Below are 18,432 nucleotides of genomic sequence, written 5' to 3'. Positions count from 1 at the left end.
AGGGAAAAATTAAATTTATCAATACTCATGTAATAGATATCAAGTTACTATCGTGGATTGCTATTTCTCGATTCACTTAACAATAATAATACACAATGAAGCTTATCCTTTGATATCATGTAAATCATTAATTAAATAAACACGATATTGACTTTGCTTATAAAGTTATAAACTTTTATCATCAAATCTTTGTATTATTACTGCCCTAATGAATGATAAGAAAATAATTAAAATTTACAGACTACAAAATTATTGACTGTTGAAGATGGAGAATTTTAACTACGATGATAGAAATGAACAACAAACGATGCGCTTATTTAACAAAATATAAAACTAAACATTGGAAACAATCTTTACATACATACACACACATATATATATAAACACACAAATGTATTTAATTTTCTGAAATAAAACATGATCAGTTGAAATCACAGCATATAGCGTTAGAGCCACGGCAATGAAAAAGAAAATGAAGTAATCCAACGATTCTAAAATTATTAATAAGATGTCAATCACTTTATTGTTTATTGTTATAATGATAATGATACATGCACAAAAGAAAGTTATAGTGTAGAAAAAGTTAAATATTTTAATTCATTAGTTGTGCCAGTCGAATTACGGAGCTAGATATATAGTTACATCATAATAAAACAATATAAGAAATATTTTTTATATCCTTGATAAATGGATTGGATTGATAGATGGACATACATCATCAAAAAAAAATAACCAACTAAGAGTACAATTAATTGACCTATTAATAGGACAAGCAAAAACAAGGCACAAGGCTGATATCTAGGGTAGAAATATAATTAAAGGTGAGAGGTATATTCGTGTAGATAAACAGATAAATAGGTGAATTGATAGTAGCTGTGTTAAGAGGGTAGAAAAAGGGAGGATGTTGACCAATGTGATTATAATGATTGTTAGTGAGGCTAACATATACGTGTATGTTTTCTGATCTTATTAGGATGATTTTTATTTGCTAAACGCGCAAAACAGGATATTGGGTCAGACAACGTCTAGTGACCTTTATAGTGGGAGATACAGATGCGGTGGTGGTGGTGATTTATACATACTTTTCACATTTTTATCCTATCCCAGTTAAGGCGATCACTTATCTATCTATCCATTACGTGTCTAAGGTCAGATGATCGATGATTTCAAACTTACAGCTTAAATTTCTACTACTTGTTTAGTTCGTAATCCGTCATCGCCCCACTACAGCTAACTAAAAGAGAAATGAAAGCAAATTTCGGAGACGAGAAAGACATAGTAATAATAAATGAATGACAAACAGGTGGACAGGCCAAATAAATAGCATGAACGAATAAAGGGATGCGTGTATATGTATGTGTGAGAGACAGGAAAGGTTGAAACAAAAACAAGATAAAGTACGTAGACAGAGCAATGGACCTATCCTATCAGTTCACATTTGATATGGTTGGAAATATGGGCTTAGACAACATAATTTTAGGTAGTATGTTTAGATGAGCAATGTCTTTTCTACCTTGATACCTGATCGACAGATAAATAGAAATACAGTCAGAAATCTGACTTTAAATAATCTCAAGTATCCGCCAAAAATTATTGATATGTTTGAAAAAATATATGTAGACATGTTTCGATAATTCGATACCATTTTCTAAACAGTAATTCAGCAGTCAAACTAACCTGTCATACACAACTTAAACAAAGTTATCTCTAAAATTTCAAATATCTTAGCAATTAAATTGATTAATCCAGTTTACATGCTCTGTTAGATAAAACACAATTGTTTTAACTCACAACAATTACAACGTAAGCAAATAATTTACCTGCCTAAATCACAGGCATCTACAGTAAAACAAATTATTGCTTACAGTTTTGAGAGTAAACATACTAGTTAAGATATCTTATTCTGATTGAGATCATGAGTCGATCAACGTCAGACCACCATTTAAAGCCTTGAAACACTGAACTGTCGTTTCGTCCCAGTATAAGACTCCTCCGCAGTGAGCATCCAGGATCCTGCATGTGGGATTTGAACTTGAGATTTTCGGTCTCGCGCGCGGACGCTTAACCTTTAGACCAGTGGGCCGGAGGTATTAATGTATAACTTCTATTGGGAAGCCGTGACAAGTGGAGCTAATCTATGTCAGGTGTGAGGCAGTTACCCGCCGGAGACAATGGAAGATGGTCGCTCGCTGTCGTGGATGGGTTGAAGTTAGAAATTAACACAGTTGGAATCCGGCCCACTGGTCTAGGGTTTGAGAGTTCGCGCGCGAGCCTGAAATTCCTAAGTTCGAATCCTACGTGCAGGATCGTGGATGCGCACTGCTGAGAAGTCTCCACAACTGCATACTGATATCCTATTTTCTTTGGAAATTCGACCCGCCACCACAACATTTTTTTTCCAAAAAAACTTTCTTCACGTAAAACTTTTTATGACGTTATGTAATATGTACAGATGGAAGCAATAGATCGTTACGTCGTATTTTGTTCAAAGAGAAATCTCATTCGAAAACCAGAAAAAGTGAGCATCGATGATGTGATTGAGTACACTTGGGATGACAATTAACGGATTGGCAGATATGAAGATTAAAGAATTTGTTACGATCGATTTTCATGCAATGCATATAAATTTGTAGGTTTGATAGTTATTAAACAGAACTGCATCGTTTTATATTACGATTTTCCATCACATGTAAAATTGAAACATTCATCTTCAGAAAAATGATAACCGTTCTAATTATTTACAATGACGAAATAGCCAACTGGTATACTATCTAGAGAGAAAATAAAATCGTGAAGACTAATCCTACTGATAAATATCGAGTGAACATTGAAATCTTTAGGGTGATGAAGAAAACATGTTGAGATTGATAAGGGTTAAGTAAAAGACAAAGTGAGAGAAAATTATGATGAAAACCGGAATTTCACCCCGGGATATTTTGTAATAGATGTATTTATTTATTTATACACAAACATTGGCACAAAGAAGTACCGCATAGATATGCACCACATAAATCATTCGATTTGTGTGAGGGTTGTGATACTGCCCGGGTTCTCGAACCGAAGCAGGTTTCCTTAGGGGGCCATACCTCGAGCCTTTGTCTTAATGGTCTAGTCCACAAGGCAACGTCAGGAGATGCAGTCCCATGGTAGCCGGTGACAAACAACAGGTTTATATGCCATTTGTTTCCCTAGGATTCTGGAACCCATGTGCATCATTGGTTTGGAATCAGGGTTTTCCAACTCCCCCAGGTGGATCCGCCATATCCAACAACCCGGTTAAAGCGACGGACATTCGCTTTTCGTCCTCTCGATTTCGCAAACAACACCCCCGCCGCGACAAGACAGTGAATAGAAATTCCCTGGCGGTGATTGTATGCACGTGGTCAAGTACTTCATTTTATTATAAATAGCCTCTCACTGTAATTACATTCAAAAAGTTTTTTTCAACATCCAAATATTGAACATATGAATAAATTTTCAAACATTCAGTTTAACGACCTTATTCACTACTCACATGGATGCATAGATATATACACACAAACATATATAGAAATAAACATACGTCTTTTTATGAAGCTTACAAAATATACACATGACCGAATGACCTTCATAATCTAATCAACATACGACCGCACTTTGATGGCCTAAATTTTGGAAGAGGTTAAATCTGGACAACATATAAATTTATACTTTTATGTGAACTAACCACTACACATAAATATTGGAGACATAAACATCCACAAACATTAACATATCAGTGCATAATTGTATATGACACTTATATATGCACGTTAGAAATCAACATTTATTGTACATACTCAGTTCGAGAAAAATCAAGGTCATCAAATGAGATAGAAATTTAACGAATGTTGTGTTGTAGTCAAATATATAAGAGATGGTCTAATATGATATATATATATATTCAGGCATAGAACTTGAGGTCAAATGAACATGACTGCAAAAGTAATTTTTAGTTAATAAGTGGTCATATATAGATAGGGAAGCAAGAATATAGCGTGGGTGTATTTATGTAGGTCAAACTAGTCGCAATTAAGACTACCAGTGTCGTTCTTACTTTCAATCACTTTGTCCCTGTCTATCTAAGTGTTTATTACTGTTGTATTGATGATGATGATGAAATGTCTGTTTTCACCATTGTTAGGTCTTGTAACCTAACAAGTTTATTTATATGACCTTAAGAAAATTAGATTGAATGATGGTTAAACCAGTATACTAAAACATGAATACTGACAATAATTGACAAGTTAGGTATATAGAAACAAATAAAACAAATTAAAAATGTGTACATATCCTACTTTTCATCATTATTCCATAATATACCACAGATTAGATAAGTATGAAGTAACATTAAGGCATAGAAATTTCTCGAAAATAAATGAGTAATTCAGAAACTTGCAACACAGTTCAATTGGTACAGTATCAATTTCAATGCAGCCATAATAAGATAGATAATATAATGATCTACCTGCAGCAGTTCTACGAACAATATCATTGAGTTTATGAGGTATACTTGATCATGTAACATCCAAGATCTAATTGAAAGGCACTTGAACGCAATATTAATAGGTGGATAATGAAACGCTTACTAGAAACCAGTAGTATAATCAGTAGAAGTAAAAACGATTTATTCAATTGTCGAATTATAATCCATGGTCACGATCGTTAGTGGTTATACCAACTGCTCTCCTACGAAAATGCCGAGTCAACAAAAGTTGATAATCGCAAGGAAAACTAAATAGTTTCTGTTTCAAAATGATGAAAAAGCTTTAAAGAACGATTTTTTTTTTCCTACCATTATATTGAATCCAAGTAACCATTGAAGTTATCTAGATTTTTATCGGAGAGCTGAAATTAAGTATCTGTAACCTCACACTTGATCGGATGCACTTAAACGTTATATTTGTATAGATAACATTATATTGACAATAAAAGTACTTCCTGAAATAAATTTAGTTCAACTTAACACTCAATCGTAATGCAGTCGTATTTTATGGCATTAGTTTGAATTCTTTAATTTTGAGCAAGAATAAGATGAACGATTGCTTCATTACTTAAAGTTTAAATGTATTCCTTCACGTATAATGAAGTGCTCACCAGTCACAATCATACTGGTATTCAATCATGCTTTATTTCCTAATCTTTTTACGTACCATCTTATACTCATGTTTCACTGTAATACTACTACTTAATATGATAAATCGATTCATACTATATTGTGAGAGATGTTACGACAACTGAGATTAAATAACAAATTTACACCGTAGTACTGGTCAAAAGAATTCTTGAAAAAGCATAATTGGGAATACCTATAGTTACACCTATAGATACACCGGAGAACTGGTGGCCTGTTTAAACACCTGGGCTACCTGTTCCTGTCATCTAGATATTTCAACAAGTTATCTAATTTTGTTTGTTCTGATACATCATTATGCCTATTAATCGCACAACCTATTCAGGTGCGTTTCTGAAAAGTGTAAGACCTTTCGCTGTAAAGGTTACAGAAGGCCTAATCAGAGATATCGTGGTTGCTGGCAATATGCAGCGAGAAGAATGTACATTATCCAGATGTCGATTGACTGGGCTGCTAACATCTAACTGGCGATCATTCAATATTTATCGTCAGGAAGGACGAAGAAGTAAGAAACGGAAACTTGTTGAAGTACTTTGTTCTGAGAATTCTATATTATGCCAAAAATATAATATTGAATAAAGCTAATAATAATAATAATAATAATAATAATAATAATAATAATAATAATTAAATAACAAATTTACACTGTAGTACTGGTCAGAAGAATTCTTGAAAAAGCATAATTGGGAATTGTTATGTCTTGTGGCCGAGTGGATGATTAGTTGATGTGTGACGCGATAAGACCGCCAAACAGGGAGCAGCGAATTAGCGATTGGAACAGTGACACACGAAACCGTACGAGCAGACTAGAGCGCTAACCGGTCCTGCGATCTGCCTAGCCCAACCAGTTAAGTCCAAAACACCGATAACAGCCTCAGCGGTATGAATCATTGTATTTCAAACATACTGAGTTTATATACCAACCAAACAAACCATATCGACCCATAAAATAGATAATAACATTTGTACAATATTTAGCCGAATGTGGCTGTGAATAGTAATCAATAAACTGATGATAACTCAAGGATCGTATAATAATAGTTCAAAGGTCAAAATAAAGTTAGTGATAAGAAGAAACGAATATGATTAGGTTAATTACAATAGGAAATATACATATTATATTGACCAATAAATAGTCCTCAAAAGTTACCATTCGTAATTCTCTTCGGGATACAACAGGAATACCTATAGTTATCAGGTTAGTTAAGCACACAAGGGTATCTAAAATGTATTAAGTGAATTCAATCTTACTTAAATATTCATATCCGAATAGAGTATATGCCAGTAAATTAGCATCCCCCAGTCCACCTATTAAGTACTAATAGTTTCCGGCAAAAGATTTTCCACATAAACATAGTATGATTAGACACCGAACAAAAGAAAAAGGCATTTAATACGTCTCGTGTACGATATACCCTTGTACATTTTCATTAAATACACATTATTTGAAAAAAAAAATTAGAATCAACGATAACCAACTGTTGTGTTTTATTACTGTAAATAAATGAAGATTACTATCAGTATCACAGTGTGAAGTCATTTTATCCAAATTGTGAGAAATAATGCCTCTGGATTGGATAAAATTGATAACAATAGTACGGAGTAAGTAGAAATCAATAATGTATGGTTATAGCTATCAAAACATGGTTTCCTAAATCAGTATAAGAATGGTGAAAATTTGAGCTTGTGAGTTGATAGTGAGCATCTAAAGATAAACATAAAAATACTCGTATACATTAGTTCTTACGACGTGGTAGAAAGTATATATGTAGTGAAAAACTGAACAATCGCTAGGTACAAAGAGTAAATACATATGTGCTTTAAAACAGTAAATTCCCGATTAATAAGAGACATTCAATTTATAAACTGAATAGACATTTCACCTTTGAACTGTTATAAGTTATAATGAATTTTTCATACTAATCAATTCCTAATCTTAACAATATTTATGCATCAATATTTACATTTTTTTAATGATTACCATTCATCTATTGTTTCTTAGATTCAGTTAACAAGAATGTAGCAACTAAAAAGAATGGTGTATATGAGTTCAAAAGTTTAATTGTATGTGAACTTTTACAATTTAACTAAAGAAGATTAAGAGGTCAAATAAAATTTATTTATTTATTTATTACCTTTAGGTTATCCGAAATAAGAGATCATTCGAAAAATGTCATCTAGACAAAAAAGTAAATGAAAATTATAGAACATCTATCTGCTTGTGAACTTTTATTAAGTTAGAAAGGTCAAAGGTTGATAATAAAAGGTTATTTGAACGGAGTATAATGTCTACCTTTGACCTTCCCCATACTCATTTCATTTTCTGTTGCTCATCATCATACTTGATAAACTAGAAAAGCTTTTACTATTCCAAAATGTTTAGTGAAATTGGATTACTTCACAGAAATACTTGGATAAGTTATAAGTATATGTATAGTACATCATAGCCACACTGTACCATCTGAACTATCGTTGAAGATAGTTTCTTATGTTTTTATATTGACAGTTTCTAGAGAATTATCGATACTACTCAAGAAAAATATCATCCTTTCAATGGAACTTGTGCATATTAAAGAATTAGGAACTATTTTTTTAGCTTTTGTGATTCACCGCCATTCTACAACTAGAAAATAGTAAATCTACTTACCACTGAGAGAAAATAAAAAAAAAGTAAAGAAAGTACGAATACAAAAGTACACTGACTATAAACATGAAATTAAAATTACTTTTTTAACAGTAAACACTCAAGCAATAGAATATTCAAGTTTACGCAAATCAAACTATGAACAAAAATCTTTACTTATTAAATGATCAATTTTTTCCGTGTTAACAAGTTGAGTTTGATGAAAGTGTTGAATATGAAATATGATACCTTGAAATTACTTTTAAAAATAAATTTAACAATGACTACGATATATTAACTAAGGTTGATCTTGGGCTATAATATATGATATTAAAACCTGAATAATTAGACAATAACTATCCAAGAACATCCACTTGTAAACAATTAATAATGATATCATATTTACAAAAATTCTATTACTTAACAAAGTTTAAGTTTCTATAGTTCAAATTACGAGTTTCAAGATATAATTCCTGCAGTTCTAGTGAGCCGTGGCAAATGTAGTCAAACCATGTCGGGTGTGAACACAGTTATCTATAGCAAAGAGCGGACGGTGATTGCAAAATTGAAGTTGGAAATATACACCACTGGATGTTAGTTCAGTGACCTACAGACTAACAGTTCCAGTGAGAAGCCAAAGATCCTGGGTTTAATCCCTTATTGCAGGGTTGCGGATGCACGTTGTTGTTAAGTCCGATACTTGAACGAAACATCTGTTCAGTCTTTCCTGGTTTTTAATTGTGGTCTAGGTAAGATCACTTTATGACTTAAACTGCGAAAATTCTGTAACCTTCACAAAACTCCTATACAAAACCTTAAATTGTTAACCTAATAACAGATTATTTACCGTGAGAAACAATTTATTGTTCTTTCGACGATCCAACTATTGAGAGAAAAGACACATTAAATAAAAACATGGTTCTATGATTAATTATACACTGAATCAATGGCACTTATTCAAACTAATCAGATTGAAATCAAACGAAAAGGATTTTATTAGCTCTTTTTCTCTAGCAATTTTAGGGATATAAACTATTTCTTAAATATTTTTTCTCTCATCAGTGGTCAAAGTATTACTTTAAAAAAACTATAAGTGTAATTTTGTTGAAATACATTTTACGTAAATAACAAGTTTGCAGAAACCAAATATTCACTAGTATCTAGTTACTAATAATTTTTTTCAGTTGATGCAAAAAGTTAATGAAAAATGTATAGAAGGCATTCTCTTAGCCTTCAGAATAATAAGTTGTACGAAATTTTAACGATATAGTGTTAGCTGATAAAGGAAATGACATGTTGCGATAAGAGGGCAAGAGTGAGACTATAATTTGTGAACAACCTTTGAGCAACGCTAGAGTGACCTTGAGAGTGTCCACATGATGACTAGAACCAAATGAAGGTTTTAAACCAGTGTGAGGAATTAGGAATATGATTTACAGATGGTGATTCAGGTTAGGAATAAGATTTAGGTTTTTCATCACGAACGGACGTCAGCTATAATGCCAAATGGATCAGTGGATTTCGCTCCCAAATCCAAGAGCTTTTATAATAATCCTGATTGGTCAGTCCATATATTATAGTCTCGCCAAGGCAAGTTCACGAGTTTTCGCTAATTCTGTAACATTTAATGACAGTTTGACATTATTTTTCTTCCCAACACAATATTTTATTCAGTGCAGCATTGGGTTTTATTCTCAGCATAACATTTTAGTTAATACAATATTGGGTTTCTACTTTTTAATGACATTATTCGAGGTCAATATGTTTTGTATCAAATAAGTCAGTCAGCCAGTCAGCGACAACGTAGGACCAGGCACATATATGCATCGGTCCAAGTTGCCATACCTCGTTAGCACAACAAGATGAACACCGGATTCATAGAAGTAATTAATTTAGTGGTGGTAGTATATAAAGGAAGGTTGTATATAAGGATATAGTATAGGAAGGAAGACAGATATGAAGCAATTTTAATCTCAAGGTTTAAGGGAAGATAAAGAGTGTATACACCTACGCCATTGTGATCGATTCTGAGCCATGTCACCCAGAGTCTCCAACCATTGGTTACGATAGTCACGCGGACCCCAACCAGGTAGTCTGCATCTACCAACATGGATCAGGCTAGAAGTTAGTGACTTCAAGCACTGATGCCATGTTTTGGTTTGGCCGCCCCTAACTCTCTTCCAACCATCCCCTACACTAGTCAACATTGCGCGTCGTGGTAATCGATGTTCAGGCATACGTAACACGTGGCCCAACCATCTCAGTCGATGAAGATTCGTCACCTCATCAACTGATTTACCATCATTTCCTAATACCCTGCGTCTAACCTCACTATTACTTACCCGGTTATCCCAGCAGATGCGAGCAATATTTCTAAGGCATCTGGGGTCAAATACTAGTAACCTACGAGTATCTTCTACTCTTAATGGCCATGTTTCGCAGCCATAAAGTAGAACAGAACGAACTGCTGTGCATTATACTCGTCCCTTAATTGATAGACGGATATCTCGTCTTCGCCATAGGTGACGTAAGCTGGCAAAAGCCAAACGAGCTTTTTGAATCCGTGCTGAGATTTCGTCAGACACCAACCCATTAGGGCTGATCAGACTTCCAAGATAAGTGAAGTTGTCGACGCGTTCGACTACTTCACTCCCTATCCTTAGTTCAGGTGTTGACGCAGGCCAGTCCTGGAGTAACAATTTACATTTGGATGGGGAGAAACGCATCCCAAACATCCTGGCATTATTACTCAGTTCTAACAGAAGACTGCATTTTGTCAGTGTCTTCACCAAACAGAACTATGTCATCTGCGTATTCTAAGTCGATAAGTGAACCTCCTGGTAGAAGATCAATTCCTGAAAATTCAGTCGACGAGAGTGTTATTTCCAGCAACAGGTCTATAATGAAGTTAAACAAAAATGGGGATAGTGGACAGCCTTGACGGACACCACTTGAGGTTGTAAAATCATATGACAGTTCGCCATAAGCTCTCACTCGACTGTATCAAATAAGTGTGAATTTCATTCAGTATGACGGAAGCGAACTTTTCGTCCAGTGTAACAGTTATATTATTTTTATTTTTCTGTGTGAACTTTGTTTTTGTTTTACAGTAACCGTGTTTTTCATTTATATGATGTTTATTAACTAATCACCAAGTACGTGTAAAATAAGTTTATAAATGAGTGCATTATTTAAGCAACGTTGTATTTTTACCGAGTCAATAAACTTTCAATGTACCAGTCTTTATATTCTCACTTCAGTTCGTGAGAATTTCCACCTTCAAGTATAAGCAGTAGGAACCGCGGATAACACAAGAAAATCAGAAACTAGTGTAACCGATGCAATAAAAATCATATAACAATCATATTTTCGCATGTTTAAACGCAGATTTTTCTTGCTTGTGTGAAGAAGAATCGACTTATGAATAGGAACAGCTAAGTTATATAACACTTTCCGATTAAAAGAAATGAAAATGACATATGATGGTTATGAATCCGAAACAAAATAACCAGTTATTCAGTCCTTAAATTGATGCTAATCCGTGACGTATAAAATCTTAGCAGCTTGAAATGATTATATCTTTATTGGTAATATAGCAATTTAATACTACACATATCATACTGAAGGCTATCCAACAAGTGATTATTTCAAAGTTTCAGCATTATTTGTCAATACGTTGGAAAACAAGTTTACATGAAATAAATGATGCTGAGTTTGCATTTAAAATAAGTGAACCTAATTGACCGCTACAGGAATAATAAACAGAATAATGAGAGATAATAACAATAATAACAATGCTAGGAAAACTGTTGAAGCTCAAGTTGGTGTAATTTATTCTCGCTCCAAATACATGAGCCAGATTTTGGAAAATAGACGATTTACTTGATGGTTATGGTAGTTACCCTATTTGCGCATAAAACCAACGGACAACCCAATACTTATGTTTCGCAATAAGAACGAATAATCTTCAGTCTTTTTTGTTGAAATGTATTATAATATAATTAAAATAACCCACTGTGTCATTGGATAGAAATAGAGAGGATTCAGCGAAGAAAATTTTCTTTTCGATGAAATCATTTACTTAAGCTGTATATTCTTATACTAGTATGGTAAATATTTCTATAGAAGGATAGAAAAGATTGCATCATAAATTGATTCGAGACACCAATTATCAAATGAGGTGACATAATAATCAGGGGATTAGAGTTTATCGGGATTTCAGAAGCCGTATCTCCTTTAAATTCCATATTCATAAAAAACGTTTTCTTTCGAACTGTAGGTGCTATTTCAGGATGTTGTCTAGGTGTTAATTTCTTATCGACGAACCTAGGTGGATAATCATTTCTGATGAGTGTCTGTCGAAGTTGAAATAGTTCATCATCTATTGTGTGATTAGAATGTATTCGTCTAATCTTTAAGGATAAGGAATGAATTAGGGTTCTCTTTCTACTAAATGGAACTCAGCTATAGAAATTCGTATACTGCCCATTTCAAGTCGGTCCCCTATATATAGATCTCTGTAATCAGGTCAGATGGTTCTTTCTCTCTCTCAATCTTAACCTCATGTGACGACAAAAATCTTGTATCTCATGTAGTTTGACCTAATTATTTTGTCTTTTGTCATATACAGAGTTGAACGTGAAACTTAACGACAATCTTATTAATACTATATTTTGCGTGACATCTTTCGTTCAATAAAAGAGGAAAAAAATACCACAAAAATCCAATTAAAACTACAAAAAAATCTTTACCTAACCTAGATGAGTTGTATTAGTTAGATTAAATCTTAACCATTTATTTAAAAAATACAACTTAGAGGTTGAGTCAGTGTAAAATTTATTAGATGTACCCTAGTAATTTATCATCATCTGAAATAGACAGAGTGATCAAAACATAGATGGTGTTATCCAAAACTTTCTAGATGTTCAATAAGTTTGTTGCATCGAGTACTTTTGACCGATTTTCCATTCAGGGGGAGAATGAAGGGTATTAATGTAACTTGTATCGAACATTTTATTTTAATCGTCTGGAATATCATTCGTAAATACCTGGTTATGAGCATATCGGTGTGGCGCAGCCCGAAATCCCGGATGAAAAACACAACTATAATGAAGGTTAGGGTTTGAAATGACATTTTAAATAATAATTGAATTTTAATATACAATAATCATTAAATGAACATAAAAATTGGTGCAATTATCGTACACTACACTTTTAATGTACATTGAAAACGTTGCGAAAAATTTCAGTATAGCATTTTATACGCAACATAGAAACGGTGATAACCCAGATTTGTGTAAGCACATATATATGAGCAATGGCTAACTGGTTTGTAAATTCATCTTTTAAACTTTGACTGATAGATCTAAACCTTGTTCTAGTTACTTTGTTTTGGATTACCGCATAGTATCTGTCACTCTGTTACGCTAAAGTTAGATATGCATTAGTGTTTAATTCATGAACTTGTCAGTTAGTTGTCAACGTTTATCGACTCGGCAAGCTCAGAAACCTCATCAAAGATATAAAACTAGCGATATATCTGAAAAATTAATGGAAAGACAATGATATGATCGTATGATTCCAAGTTGTGTGAAAACTCTCCGGAAGATTTGGAAATGAACAGAGAGTAATAAGTAAAAGTGCTATCGATTGTTGATTGCTTCTTCACTAAACTATCATTCCAGTTGTCTACATTGTTTAAATTTAATTAGAATAAAATTAAGTGAAAAATTAAGGACTAACAGTGTTGAAATATTGTTTGTAGTTTTGGATAGTGAATCTTCAGTAACCTACATACTCATCGGAAGGCCTTTACCAACAATCATATATTTTGTAGTAAACAACGAAAATCCCAAACAATTGATGTGATAGTGTCTTCGAGTTGATTAATTTCATTAGTTCTGTTAAATCATAAAGAAGTAGATACAAACTCAACGGCAAGTGCTGCCTACGAAATATTTATTTCAGAAATCCATAACTATAAAAGAATCGTAAAAAGTTGCTAATTTCTCTAATACATCGTAAACACTGTCAAGAGCGTACAAATAATTTATTTACGGTTTCCTTGCGTCGAATTAACTCAATGAGAACTCCGGGATTAGTTTTACTACTGGTGAATAAGATAACTAACGGTTTCAACTGGATTTTAGGAAAGAAATACAGTGCTGGTCTGTACTAATAAATAAACTACTGTCGTTATATCCAGTGTAAATCAAATGTAATTTTGTTCCGTTATTCAGTGTTGTAGAAAAAGTAACGTTCAGAGGATAAAGATATCCATTTTGATGACTAATTATTTACAAAATGTTGGATTCAACTTACAAAACAAAACCAACGCCTAAACTACTTTTGTCCGCTTTAACTATAGTCTAAAAAAAGCAACAAGCAAGCAAAAGCATTTTCATGAACCGAAAAGATAGTTTAAAATCAGACAAGGCAAAAATCCTCCAAATTCTTTTTCTGTGTTATATAGGCCATGGTGACAAAGTCAAAAACAATCACCCACACCTACGTGAATCAAAATAAAATTGAAAACAATGACAAATCTAAGAGATTTTAAAACCACCATAAATAGCCACAAAAAGGGCGGATTTTTCAACTAATGGGAATTCATAAATCAATCAATCAATCAATAGAAATGTCTAGAATCCGTGCCACGTTATGATGACGGTAAAACATCTACATATATGTTACATGAATGAAAATTTGCACACTATCATTATAACAGAATGATTGCTATCGATACTACTATTACTGTTACTATTAACTAATGATAATTTTGCTGTTGTCAATAGTGTAGCATGCAGATAAATATATGCACAAGCAGTTTCCGAAACAAATTGAAAATAATAAAAAAACTGCCATGATCTGCAAATAACAACTACGAGTCCTTTTTATTCATCAAAGTAGTGCAATGAAAATACAAAATTGAAATGAAAAAAATGTGATGTCTTAGTGAAATACATTTTGAACAATGTGAAAACGCATTCACAGACACATTTTATGACAAAATACGATCAGTTCGAATTGTTTGTAACAATAATGATGGATACCTAGGAGAATAAGTATATAGTGATTCATGCATAATACAAGTTTGGACATTATATTTAGCACAGGAACTATATAAAGCATATTAAGGCAGATGATATCCACAAAGGGAACATAAATTCTCTGAATATGTATGAGAGATAACTAGAACATCAACAAAGCTGAGTATGCTTTTTTTGATAATATCTATCCAAGGATTAAACACCTTTTTTGGAAGAGGGGTGAAACTCATGATCTGTTTATTACATGATTACCCCTCGCCTGACCTTATTGAAATTTTAGAGTCCAGTTTTTTAGAGACTCAAAATTCTATACTTTGATTTCTTTTCATTTCCAGTTTACATCTATACAATTATGCGAACCCGTGAATACAGTGGTATGCAACGCAACTGCTAATAAACTCTCGAGTACTGCATAAAAAACAACCACCATATTCTGTAACCACAATAAGCCCAAATGAAGGATTTATTTTTAAAATAGGTTCTTTAAATACTGTAATTCGATCTCATCACACAGGCGACAGTCATAAAAGAAGTTTTCCTTATGTATAGAATACAGAAAAGATCACAACTCATTTCTGCAACAACTATCGAGGGATGAATCTACTTCCGCTTGAGTCCAAACTACTGGCTTCCGTCATATTTCGTAGATTGTTCAGAACCTGAAAAAGATTGACTCGTGAGGAGCAGACTGGTTTTTGTTCTGGTCGAGGATGTATTGATCATATATTCACTCTCCGCCAGATGTTAGAACACTGTCATACTTATCACAAGTCAATAATCGTAGTGTTTCTCGACATTAGGGCCACCTTCGTTGAACAATATTGTTCTCTGGGATTATCTATCGAATAAGGGTGTGCCTGAGAGGTTTATTAACATCTTAAAAGCCCTGTATACAAACACCTCAGAGAGAGTGAGGGTATACAACCACCTCTCTCCATTGTTCCATTCAAGCAGTTGGGTTAGTCAGGGTTGCCCAAATCTACCATTCCTCTTCAAATTTTCTATGGATGTTCTGGAAGCAGCTCTGATGAATGTGGGTAGTGATGGTGTGGATCTGTTGTTTGGAGAATGATTTTCCAACCTTGAGTATGCAGATGTTATTGTCTTATTGTGCGATAATACCCAAACCATGCAATCCGCACTTAATCAGTTGGCAATTAGTGTCCGTAGGTATGGTATGTGTTTTTCACTTTCGAAGTGCAAAGTACCTTCACAAGACTGATGGGACCCTAATCCTTCACTCACTCTGAGCAGTGATCAGATAGAAGTAGTCAAGAAGTTTGTGTATTTGGGTAGTTGTGTAAGCGCTGGTGGTGGCGTGAGTGATCAGATCATATATAGTGAAAGCCAGAGCGGCTTATTACAATCTGGGTCACCTTTATTGCCTTCATGACGTTAGTTTGGCTGTTAAAGGTCCGATATTCAACGCGTCGGTGAAAGCAGTTTTGCTGTATGCTTGTGAGACATGCCCTCTTCGAGTTGAGGGTGGTAAACTACGCTCTGTTTGATCATCGTTGTCTCTGAAGGATTACTGACATCCAGTGGCAACAGAGACTATGTTTCAATTGATATCACTATTTTGAAACATCGACTTCGGTGGCTTCGACATCTACGAATGTTGTCCCAGAGGATCCCACGTCGTGCATTAGTTGCCGACGCTGAGACCGGTTGGAAAAAGCGAAGAGGTGATCAGTGTGTGACATGGTATCAAAGAAAGCTGTACAACACTCTTGATGGTCTTTCATTACTCCCTGGTTGGGGTCCTGGAGATGGTGCAACACAGTGGTTAGAGACGTTACGAGATATGGCACAGAACAGAAGCCAGTGGTGATCCTGTTGTAACTTTATTTTACTTTCTTTATACAAATGAACGTAACTTCTTTACCTGGAAGAATTCTTCCTGGTCATATTTTTGTTAACTGAACTGTTTCCTTCAGTATTATTATTATTATTATTCCACCTTCATACACTAATTTCTGTTCGTTATTATTCTTCTTTTATTATACACACTTTATATTCTTTATCTCTACAATCTCATTGTTATTGTGCAGCGCAAATGTATTTGGTGTCTCCTTGTAACAATGTTTGTGTTCAAATAAATAAATAAATTCATCTTGAGTTATTGAAGCAAAGGAGTACGGTGATCTGATAACACTGTAATGCACCCTCAGAAATGACGAGATAAACATGATAGTACAGAAATTTCGGCAAAATTATACGACAGATTTACGATTGTTTTCCTAGATGAACCAAAATACGGAGTACGCAAAACTATGGAAGTCATGTGAAGAACAGCGACATAGCACGTGAATGTGTGTGTCCATATGTTATATAACTAACTTGAAAATACAGTTAAGATGTATCACCCAATAAATTGGACATGTACACATAAGGTAAATGGCAAAATTAGAATAAATTGGTAATGCTAGTGTATCAGACGTTCATCTACCATGTTGATTGTGGTTTAACATACACACACACATGATTTATAGTACAAAAATATCAGTGGTAAATAACAGGGAAGTAGAAATATTGTAGTCTTTGGAATTAAAGGTCAATCAATTCATATAAATAAGAATAAACATCGAAATATAACACTAATGAAGTAATATTCCATAAAAACATCAATTTAGGCATTGGACTTGTAATTTTTAGCATCACTGTTAGTTAATATATCTTCCCTTTGATACAAATAAGAAAAGTGTCAATCCAAACTAGTGCAATGTTGAATAAAATCCCCAGTTATGTTTTATATGTATTATTGATAAAAATTATTCAGTATTTTAAACTATTCTTAAGTGAAATATATCACAGTTGTATATTGTTATCATTGCTTATTTTCTTTTCATTTGGTGATAAGATGAACCTCATTTATCATCAAATTTAGATATACGTGAATTAACAGTACACAATATACTTAGGGTCTTCACTAGATAATTCATTGATTAACACGACATCTAATTTAAATCTATCAGTATTCACTGTTAATAAGTTCAGAGTATCACGATATGAACTTAATTTATTAAAGCAAACTTATTGAAAAGTGGATTTTTAATGCATTAAAAATAAGAATCAAGACAATGACATAGTGGTGCATATATTAGTACTGAAAAATTGTACTTCAGTTATCGATTTTTAATGAAGAAATTAGTTTTCAAATAAAGTCGTTTATTTAATGGTAATTTTTAGGTATGAATGATACTTTTCATTACCAGCTTCCATAAATTAAGAAACTGGTAAGGATTTTGGAAGGGGGGATCACTATTCATCCTATGACTAAATAAACACAAACTTGTAGAAAATAATTTGATTACATAACAAATATTATCATTAACAATTAATATTAACAATTATTATCATTCCCAATTCCTTTATCGTAATTATCTTGATAACATCCCCTTTTATTACATATTATATTCACACAACAATCTTATTATTATTACTATTACTATTTATCATTATTATCTCACTTGACAAGATGAAATTCTCCTACTATGCACTTTATTCACACAATTTTTTTGCATTTTCATTTTTTCGAAATTACTATTAAATCGATTGTGACTAGACACTTGATTACAAATCACTTTGACCTTTATTAAATGACCTTT

The 18,432-nt window shown here is 33.3% G+C and overlaps 1 protein-coding gene across 1 annotated transcript in view; it reads right to left on the bottom strand.

The window, feature by feature from the left end:
- The window catches only part of Smp_105090 (nuclear hormone receptor,putative), a gene marked incomplete at its 5' end in the record, with an annotated part of 51,628 nt that overhangs the window by 31,546 nt on the left and 1,650 nt on the right, over nt 1-18,432 (bottom strand). The window lies entirely within an intron of this gene.

The sequence above is a fragment of the Schistosoma mansoni genome, assembly GCF_000237925.1.
Source record: "Schistosoma mansoni, WGS project CABG00000000 data, supercontig 0206, strain Puerto Rico, whole genome shotgun sequence".
NCBI lineage: Eukaryota > Metazoa > Platyhelminthes > Trematoda > Strigeidida > Schistosomatidae > Schistosoma > Schistosoma mansoni.
The sequence above is the reverse complement of the archived record's forward strand: the minus strand, read 5'-3'. Positions and strand labels throughout refer to the sequence as shown.